This window comes from Canis lupus, chromosome 8, assembly GCF_003254725.2.
Source record: "Canis lupus dingo isolate Sandy chromosome 8, ASM325472v2, whole genome shotgun sequence".
Taxonomy (NCBI): Eukaryota; Metazoa; Chordata; class Mammalia; order Carnivora; family Canidae; genus Canis; species Canis lupus.
This window is the reverse complement of record NC_064250.1, coordinates 6,692,751-6,701,298: the sequence shown is the minus strand read 5'-3', so window position 1 is coordinate 6,701,298 and position 8,548 is coordinate 6,692,751. Positions and strand designations below refer to the sequence as shown.

General features: G+C 38.0%; 1 pseudogene; it reads right to left on the bottom strand.

Annotated features, from left to right (window-relative positions):
- Positions 1–776: 776 nt before the first annotated feature.
- LOC112657424 (heat shock cognate 71 kDa protein-like) lies at positions 777–3,002 on the bottom strand (annotated as a pseudogene).
- Positions 3,003–8,548: the final 5,546 nt, after the last annotated feature.

Below are 8,548 nucleotides of genomic sequence, written 5' to 3'. Positions count from 1 at the left end.
ATAAATGTTTTACTAGCTATCTGGGGATCCTTTAGCCCAAAAAGTTAATACATGAAATTATCTACCATACTTATCTAGAATTATATTTTAAAAAATTAATTCCCATCTGATAAATTGGACAATGTAAGGAGTAAGGTTTCAAAACTTTGAGAAGATACAATGTGACAAATCTTCAAGTATTTAGGACAGGGAAATATTTTTTAAAATGTTCCAGAAGCACAGACTATAAAAAAGAGTGATTAAACTGGAATTGGAGTTATTTAATTGTATATACCAAGAACATATCAAGAAAATGAAAAGACAGCTCAATAAGATATTTGTCACACTTACTCTGACAAAAAATTAAAATATAAAATATGTGTTTAAAAATTCCTATCTGCCAATTACAAAAATATCAGTAATATATAAGAAACACATAAAAGACATACATATGCAGATTATAAGAAAAATATATAGAAAGACACTCAAAATCATCATTAAACAGAGAATACAGCTAGAAATGCACCCATTTCTTCTAGATTGCCTAATTTGTTGGCGTATAGCTGCTCATAATATGTTTTTAAATTTCTTTGTATTTCCTTTGTATTGGTTGTGATCTCTCCTCTTTCATTTGTGATTTTATTAATTTGCGTCTTTTCTCTTTTCTTTTTAATAAGGTTGTCTAGGGGTTTATCCATCTTACTAATTCTTTCAAAGAACCAACTCCTGGTTTTGTTGATCCGTTCTACATTTTATTTTTTTTGTTTTTGTTTTGTTTTTTTTTTTTTTTTTGGTGCCAATTTTAAATACAGTTTTATTTAAGACATTGCATTTTCCACTTAACAATACAGTGCTTATAAAGGGCAATGTTTATTTCCTTTCCCTGTGCACATATTCCATATTCAAGTATCAAGAATGCCCAGTATATTTACTATAGCAGCTTGACTTTAAAACTGCCATGGAATTTGCTACAAATTTGGGTCCTTGAAATGTGTGGAACAATGCTAGACCTGTCATCAGGTTGGCTTAATCAACCTCTTCAATGGTAGGCCCAGAGGAGGCACCACCAGAGGGAGGAGCTCCACCACCAGGAAAGCCTCCAGGCATTCCTCCTGGCATGCCTCCTGCACTCTGGTATAGCTTCGTAATGATGGGATTGCAGACTTTCTCCAGCTCTTTCTGCTGATGTTCAAATTCTTCCTTCTCTGCAGTCTGGTTCTTATCGAGCCAGTTGATGATTTCATTGCACTTGTCAAGAATCTTCTGTTTGTCTTCATCATTGATTTTGCCCTGAAGTTTTTCATCTTCAACAGTTGCTTTCATGTTGAAAGCGTAAGACTCAAGTGAATTCTTGGAAGACACCTTGTCTCTCTGCTTCTCATCTTCGGCTTTGTACTTCTCAGCTTCCGGGACCATGCGCTCAGTGTCCTCCTTGCTCAAGCGGCCCTTGTCATTAGTGATGGTAATCTTGTTCTCTTTTCCTGTGCTCTTATCCACAGCAGACACGTTGAGGATACCATTTGCATCAATATCAAAAGTGACTTCAATCTGAGGAACGCCACGAGGAGCAGGAGGTATGCCTGTGAGTTCAAACTTGCCAAGTAGGTTGTTATCCTTGGTCATAGCATGCTCACCTTCATAGACCTGAATAAGCACACCAGGTTGGTTGTCAGAGTAGGTAGTAAAGGTTTGTGTCTGTTTTGTAGGAATGGTAGTATTGTGCTTGATGAGCACAGTCATGACTCCTCCAGCAGTTTCAATACCAAGAGAAAGTGGGGTGACATCCAATAGCAGCAAATCTTGAACATTTTCAGATTTGTCACCAGAAAGAATGGCTGCCTGGACAGCTGCACCATAAGCAACGGCCTCATCAGGGTTGATGCTCTTATTCAGTTCCTTTCCATTGAAGAAATCTTGCAGAAGTTTCTGAATCTTGGGGATATGGGTAGAACCACCCACCAGGACAATGTCATGGATCTGAGACTTGTCCAGCTTGGCATCTCGAAGAGCTTTCTCTACAGGGTCCAAGGTGCCACGGAACAGGTCAGCATTTAATTCTTCAAACTGGGCACGAGTAATAGAGGTATAGAAGTCGATTCCTTCATGCAGAGAATCAATCTCAATACTGGCCTGGGTGCTGGAAGAAAGTGTACGCTTAGCCCGTTCACATGCAGTACGGAGACGGCGGACAGCCCTCTTGTTTTCGCTGATGTCCTTCTTGTGTTTGCGCTTGAATTCTGCAATAAAATGGTTGACCATTCTGTTGTCAAAGTCTTCTCCACCTAAGTGGGTGTCTCCAGCTGTGGACTTGACATCAAAAGTAAGGATTGACACATCAAAAGTGCCACCTCCTAAATCAAAGATCAACACATTCCTTTCAGCTCCAACCTTCTTGTCTAAGCCATAAGCAATAGCAGCAGCAGTTGGCTCATTGATAATTCGAAGTACGTTAAGACCGGCAATAGTTCCAGCATCTTTGGTAGCCTGACGCTGAGAGTCATTGAAGTATGCAGGTACCGTGACAACTGCATTGGTAACAGTCTTCCCAAGGTAGGCCTCTGCAATTTCCTTCATCTTCGTCAGGACCATAGAGGACACCTCCTCTGGATAGAAACTTTTGGTCTCCCCCTTGTATTCTACTTGGACTTTAGGCCTGCCAGCATCATTCACCACCATGAAGGGCCAATGCTTCATATCAGATTGGACGACAGCATCATCAAATCTACGTCCAATCAGCCGCTTGGCATAGAAAACCGTGTTGGTGGGGTTCATCGCAACTTGATTCTTCGCAGCATCACCGATCAATCGTTCGGTGTCTGAAGGCGACATAACTTGGGGTGGTTCGGTTTCCCTGATCATTGGCAATTATTTCCACTTTCCCGTGCTGGAAGACACCCACGCAGGAGTAGGTGGTGCCAAGATCGATCCCGACTGCAGGTCCCTTAGACATAATTGCTTCTGTGTGGGCCGGGCTCGGCTCGTGGAGACAACAGCCGCCTGCGGATCTGGCGCCGCGTTCAATGAGCCCGTTCTACATTTTGTACATCCGTTCTACATACACTCTATTTCATTTAGTTCTGCTCAAATCTTTATTATCTCTCTTCTTCTGCTTGGTGTAGGTTTTACTTGCTCTTCTATCTCCAATTCCTTTAGGTTCAAGGTTAACTTGTGTACGTGAGTTTTTTTCCCAATTTTTTGAGGGAGGCTTGTATTGCAATGTATTTCCCTCTTAGGACTGCTTTTGCTGTAACCCAAAGATTTTGAACGGTTGTATCTTCATTTTCATTAGTTTCTATGAATCTTTTTAATTCTTCTCTAATTTCCTGGTTGACCCATTCATCATTTTTTTTTAAGATTCTAGTTATTTATTCATGAGAGACACACACACAGAGAGAGAGACAGAGACAGAGACAGAGACAGAGGCAGAACACAGGCAGAGGGAGAAGCAGGCTCCATGAAGGGAGCCCAATGTGGGACTCGATCCCAGGAATCCAGGATCAGGCCCTGAGCCGAAGGCAGGCGCTTAACCGCTGAACCACCCAGGCCTCCCCCATTCGTCTTTTAGTAGGATGCTATTTAACCTTCATGTGTTTGAGTTTCTTCCAAATTTCTTCTTGTGATTGAGTTCTCGTTTCACAGCATTGTGGTCTGAAAATACACAGGGGACAATCCCAGTCTTTTGGTATCAGTTGAGACCTGATTTGTGACCCAGTATGTGGTCTATTCTGGAGAAAGTTCCATGTGCACATGAGAAGAATGTGTATTCAGTTACGTTTGGTTGGAAAGTTCTGTATATATCTGTGAAATCCATCTGATCCAGTGTATCATTTAAGGCCCTTGTTTCCTTGGTGATGTTCTGCTTAGACTATCTGTCATTAGCTGAAAGTGCTGTGTTGAAGTCTCCTACTATTAGTGTATTATTATCTAAGTATCTCTTTACTTTGGTTATTAATTAATATGCTTGGCAGCTCCCACATTAGGGGCATATATATTCATGATTGTTAGGTCTTCTTGTTGGATAGACCCTTTAAGTATGATATAGTGTCCCTCTTCATCTCTTGCTACAGCCTTTGGGTTAAACTTTATCTGATATGGGCTTATTTCTGGACTCTATCATGTTTCATTGATCTATGTATCTGTTTTTATGTCAATACCATACTGTTTTGATTATTATAGTTTTATAATATATTTTGAAATCAGGAAGTGTGAGCCTGACAGCTTTGTTCTTTTTCAAGATTGGTTTGGCTATTTGGGGTCTTTTGTAATTCTATACAAATTTCAGAATTTTTTTCTTGTTTCCTTGAAAAATGCCTTTGGAATTTTGATAGAGATAGCACTGAATCTGTAGATTGCTTTGGGTTGTATGGATATTTCAATAGTATTTATTTCAATTCATGACCATGGGATATCTTTCCATCATTTGTGTCTTCTTCAATTTCTTTCATCAATGCCTTATAGATTTCAGTGTACAGATCTTTTATCTTGGTCTTACTGCTAACATAGTCAATTAACACTTTTTAACACTTTTTTTTAACACTTTTTTATGTTATATGTATTATATATGCATACTTTCAATAAAATAAGCTAGAGAAAAGAAAACATTAAGAAAACCATAAGGAAAATACATTTACAGTATTTTACTGTATTTGTTGAAAACAATCCATATATATGTGAATACATGTAGTTCAAACCTATGTTGTTTAAGGGTCAACTATAATGAGAACCAAATAAATTAAAATCCCAGAAAGTGGAAAACCTGTCAGAAGTGGGCTAATACTGAGCAACTGTTTTTTTTTGTCATTTCTTTTTTTATTTTAATTTCTCCTCATCTTGGTTGGACAATGGGCTGGGGCTCATGGTACTTATTTATGATTTTGAATGAAGACTGAAGATCAAAGTCTGACTATGCAGAGGGTAGCTTCTGGGGAAGAGACATCCAGCAAAGCTTTTAACGGTTTCCAGAACCTTGCTGAACTAGAGACTTAGACTCTAGAGCACAACCCGATTTCCCCTCAAACTGAATTCAGAAGTTTGGCTGAAAGCTTTTATAAGGCAGAATGAAATGTCTCTCAGCTAGGGGGTCCTGAGTAAACAGCTGCCAGAGGAAGACAGCCTAAAACAAAATAGGCAAAAGATGAAAGCCCTACAGGAGAGTTGCACTGACACTGAGTCCGAACAGCTATTTGCACACACACTGTGTTCCAATGCTGGCTGCAGTTTGAGGGTAAGAATCCAAAGTTGGTCCTGTCAGGTGATTGATGGGGGCAGGGAAAGCAGCAATCATTTTAGCATTCAGAAGCTGTAGTGATACAACTGACAACTTCAGGAACCTCAAACACATGATTAGGTTTCACTTCAAAACATTGTCAGAATTATGAAGCCCTATGGAATGGGAAGCTAAAAAGCTAATTAAAAAGCTCTGAAGGTCAGTACTTAATATATCGAGCTGAGCAGAGATAGATCTGTCAGGTTCCTAAATCAAAATACACAAGAATACAAGGACAACTCAGATACATAATTAGTCTCATTTAAACTGTTTTCCAGCTATCTCTCTGTCTACTTCTTGAAAGGACCGAGGTGACCAGAACATTACTCTGTTTGTCCAAAACACGAATAAATAACCCTTTCCCTTAGAAGATAATAACATCTGCAGTTCACAGTATTATTTTATAGACATCTTTTATTACAAAATAAAAATTACAGACACAAATAGGCAAGGTTATTTGAGCAATAATCAAATATCATACTTAATGGAGAAATTTTTAGCATTTTTACCTTTGAGATTGAGAATGAGAAAAAGAAGCCTGCTGTCATATTTCTATTCAAAACTGTAATGGGAAGTACTAGCCAGCTCAATAAAGCAAATAAAAAATATAAGAATTATGAAGAAATAAAAGTACCCAAGAAATCAATAGGTAAATTTAAAAAACTACATGTTGTAAGATTGCAAAATACAAGTTCAATATGCAAAATCATTTTAATTACTGTATGCCAGGAATAAACAAATAGAAAATTAAATCTTAAATTATATCCTGAAAAATATTAATTATAAGAAATAAATTTAATACACAATATAACAGACCTTAACACTAGAAAATAAAAAACATTATTAAAATTAAACCTGAATAAATGGACAGATGTGCTATGTTCATGAATTAGAATACTTAATAATGTTAAAATTAAAACATATGCAAAATAATGGAGTAAATGAATATCGACTAAAATTTTCATTACTTATTTTTTGGAAAATAAAAAAAAAACTGATTTTCAAATCCACAGGAAATACAAGTGGTCAAGTATAAATACAGCATTCCTGAAGAAGGTAGCGGTATGTATCCTCTCTCAATTCTGTTGTGGAATCTGTAAGTCTGAAATAAAGAAGTCAGCAGATCCATGCTCCCAAGCTCCAGAGAAGAACTCCTTGAACTATCACCTTTTTGCAGGTCCTACCATGGCTTAGCTTGTAAACACATCACCTCAATCTCTACTGCTATCTTCACCTCGTCTTTCCCTACATGTCTGTGTCATCATCTCTTCTTTTGAGACACACACACACACACAGAGGCAGAGACACAGGCAGAGGGAGAAGTAGGCTCAGCTCCATGCAGGGAGCCCAATGTGGGACTCGATCCCTGGACTCCAGGATCAAAGGCAGGTGCTAAACTGCTGAGCCACCCAGGAATCCCCCTTTTGTTTTTTTTTAAAGATTTTATTTATTTATTCATGACAGACACAGAGAGAATGAGAAAGGCAGAGACACAGGCAGAGGGAGAAGGAAGCTCCATGCAGGGAGCCCGAGAACCTCTCTTAAATTTGTAGAGAGTTTCTGGGTTTTTGTTTTGTTTTGTTTTACTTTTTCTTTTCAATTCGTCTACCTATTTTTCTCCCCATGTCTAGCAACCACCAATTTATTCTCTGTATGTAAGACCTTGTTTCTTTTTTTCTTTCTTTTTTTTTAATATTTCACGCGTAAGAAATCATACCATATTTGTCTTTTTCTGTCTGACTTATTTCATTTAGCACAATAATATCCTTAAAGCCCATCCACACTGTCACAAATGGCAAGATTTCATTCTTTTAATATGACTAATATTCCATTACACACTGACATACACACACATACACACACACATGCATTACAATTCCTTTATTCATTTATCATCACTGGACACTTACATTGTTTCTTTATCTTGGTTATTATAAATAATGTTGCAATGAACGTGGGAGTACATATATCTTTTCAAGAGGGTGTTTTCATTTTCTTTGAACAAATAACCAGAAATAGAATTCCTGGATCATATGGTAGGTCTATTTTTAATTTTTTAGGAACCTCCATACTATTTTGTATAGTGGCTGTACCAATTTATATTCCCACCAACAGTGTACAAGGGTTCCCTTTTCTTCACATCCCTGTCCATACTTGTTACTTCTTGTCTTTTAGGTAATAGTCCTAGAGCTTCAGCCTGAGGGACTGGCTTCAGGTTTGGTGTACATCTAATGGCCTATGGAGCAACTTTAAAGAATACAGGCTGTGGGTACCATTTTAGTGCTCTCCCTCTACCTTGTTCTAATTCACTTGTATCTCCTAGAAAAGAGCTCATATACTTATCTGGAGCCTTGATTTATACAAATGCTATCCAGAGGACACTGCCAGATTGCGTGACTCTGATGGCCAGCTGGACTTATGCTTGTGGTCCCACTGTGGGACCTACTAGCATACTTTTAAAAGCTGCTGTGTGAGAGTCTGGCTTCCAAACAAACTCAATCTAGATGCTGAGATCCTCCCCTCAGGGACAATGATAGGTCTTGGCACATTCTCAACTACTGGGAGCTATTAAAAATATATTAGGCTATTTGGAAAAACACAAAAATTTGAGAGATGACAAAGATCTGAGCAGGATTGAACGGCAAGTTTCATGAGGCCACTTCTTCAAGAGTGTGAGAGCAGCTGTGTCATCCACTGTATAGAAACTAACAAAGTCAAGCAATATGAAGAAACAGAAGAATGTTTCAAATGAAAGAACAAGATAAAAACCTCAGAAAAAACGTAAACAAAACAAAACAAAACCTCAGAAAAAAATTAATGAAATGGAAGTAAGTAATTTATCTGAAAAAGAGTTTAAAGTAATAGTCATAATGATGCTTACTATACTAGAGAGAAGAGGGATGAATAGTGAGAAGTTCAGCATACAGATGGAAAATACAAGACAGTACCAAACAGAAGTCACAAAGCTAAAGGATAACCAAGCTGAAAAATACACTACAAGGCTTACATCAGATTAGATGAAGCAGAAGAAATGATTTTTCAACTTGAAGACAAGGCAGTGGAACTGACCCAATCAGAGCAGCAGAAAGAAAAGAGAATAAAAAAGTGAAGATAACTTAAGGGATTTAGAGGACAACATCAAATGGACTGACATTCACAGTATAGGGCTCCCAGAAGGAGAAGAATGAAAGATAGGAGCCAAAACCTTATTTAAGAAAATAAGAGCTGAACATTTCCCTAACCTGGGAGGGAAATAGACATCCAGATCCAGGAAGCTCAAAGAGTTCCCAATAAGATGGACCA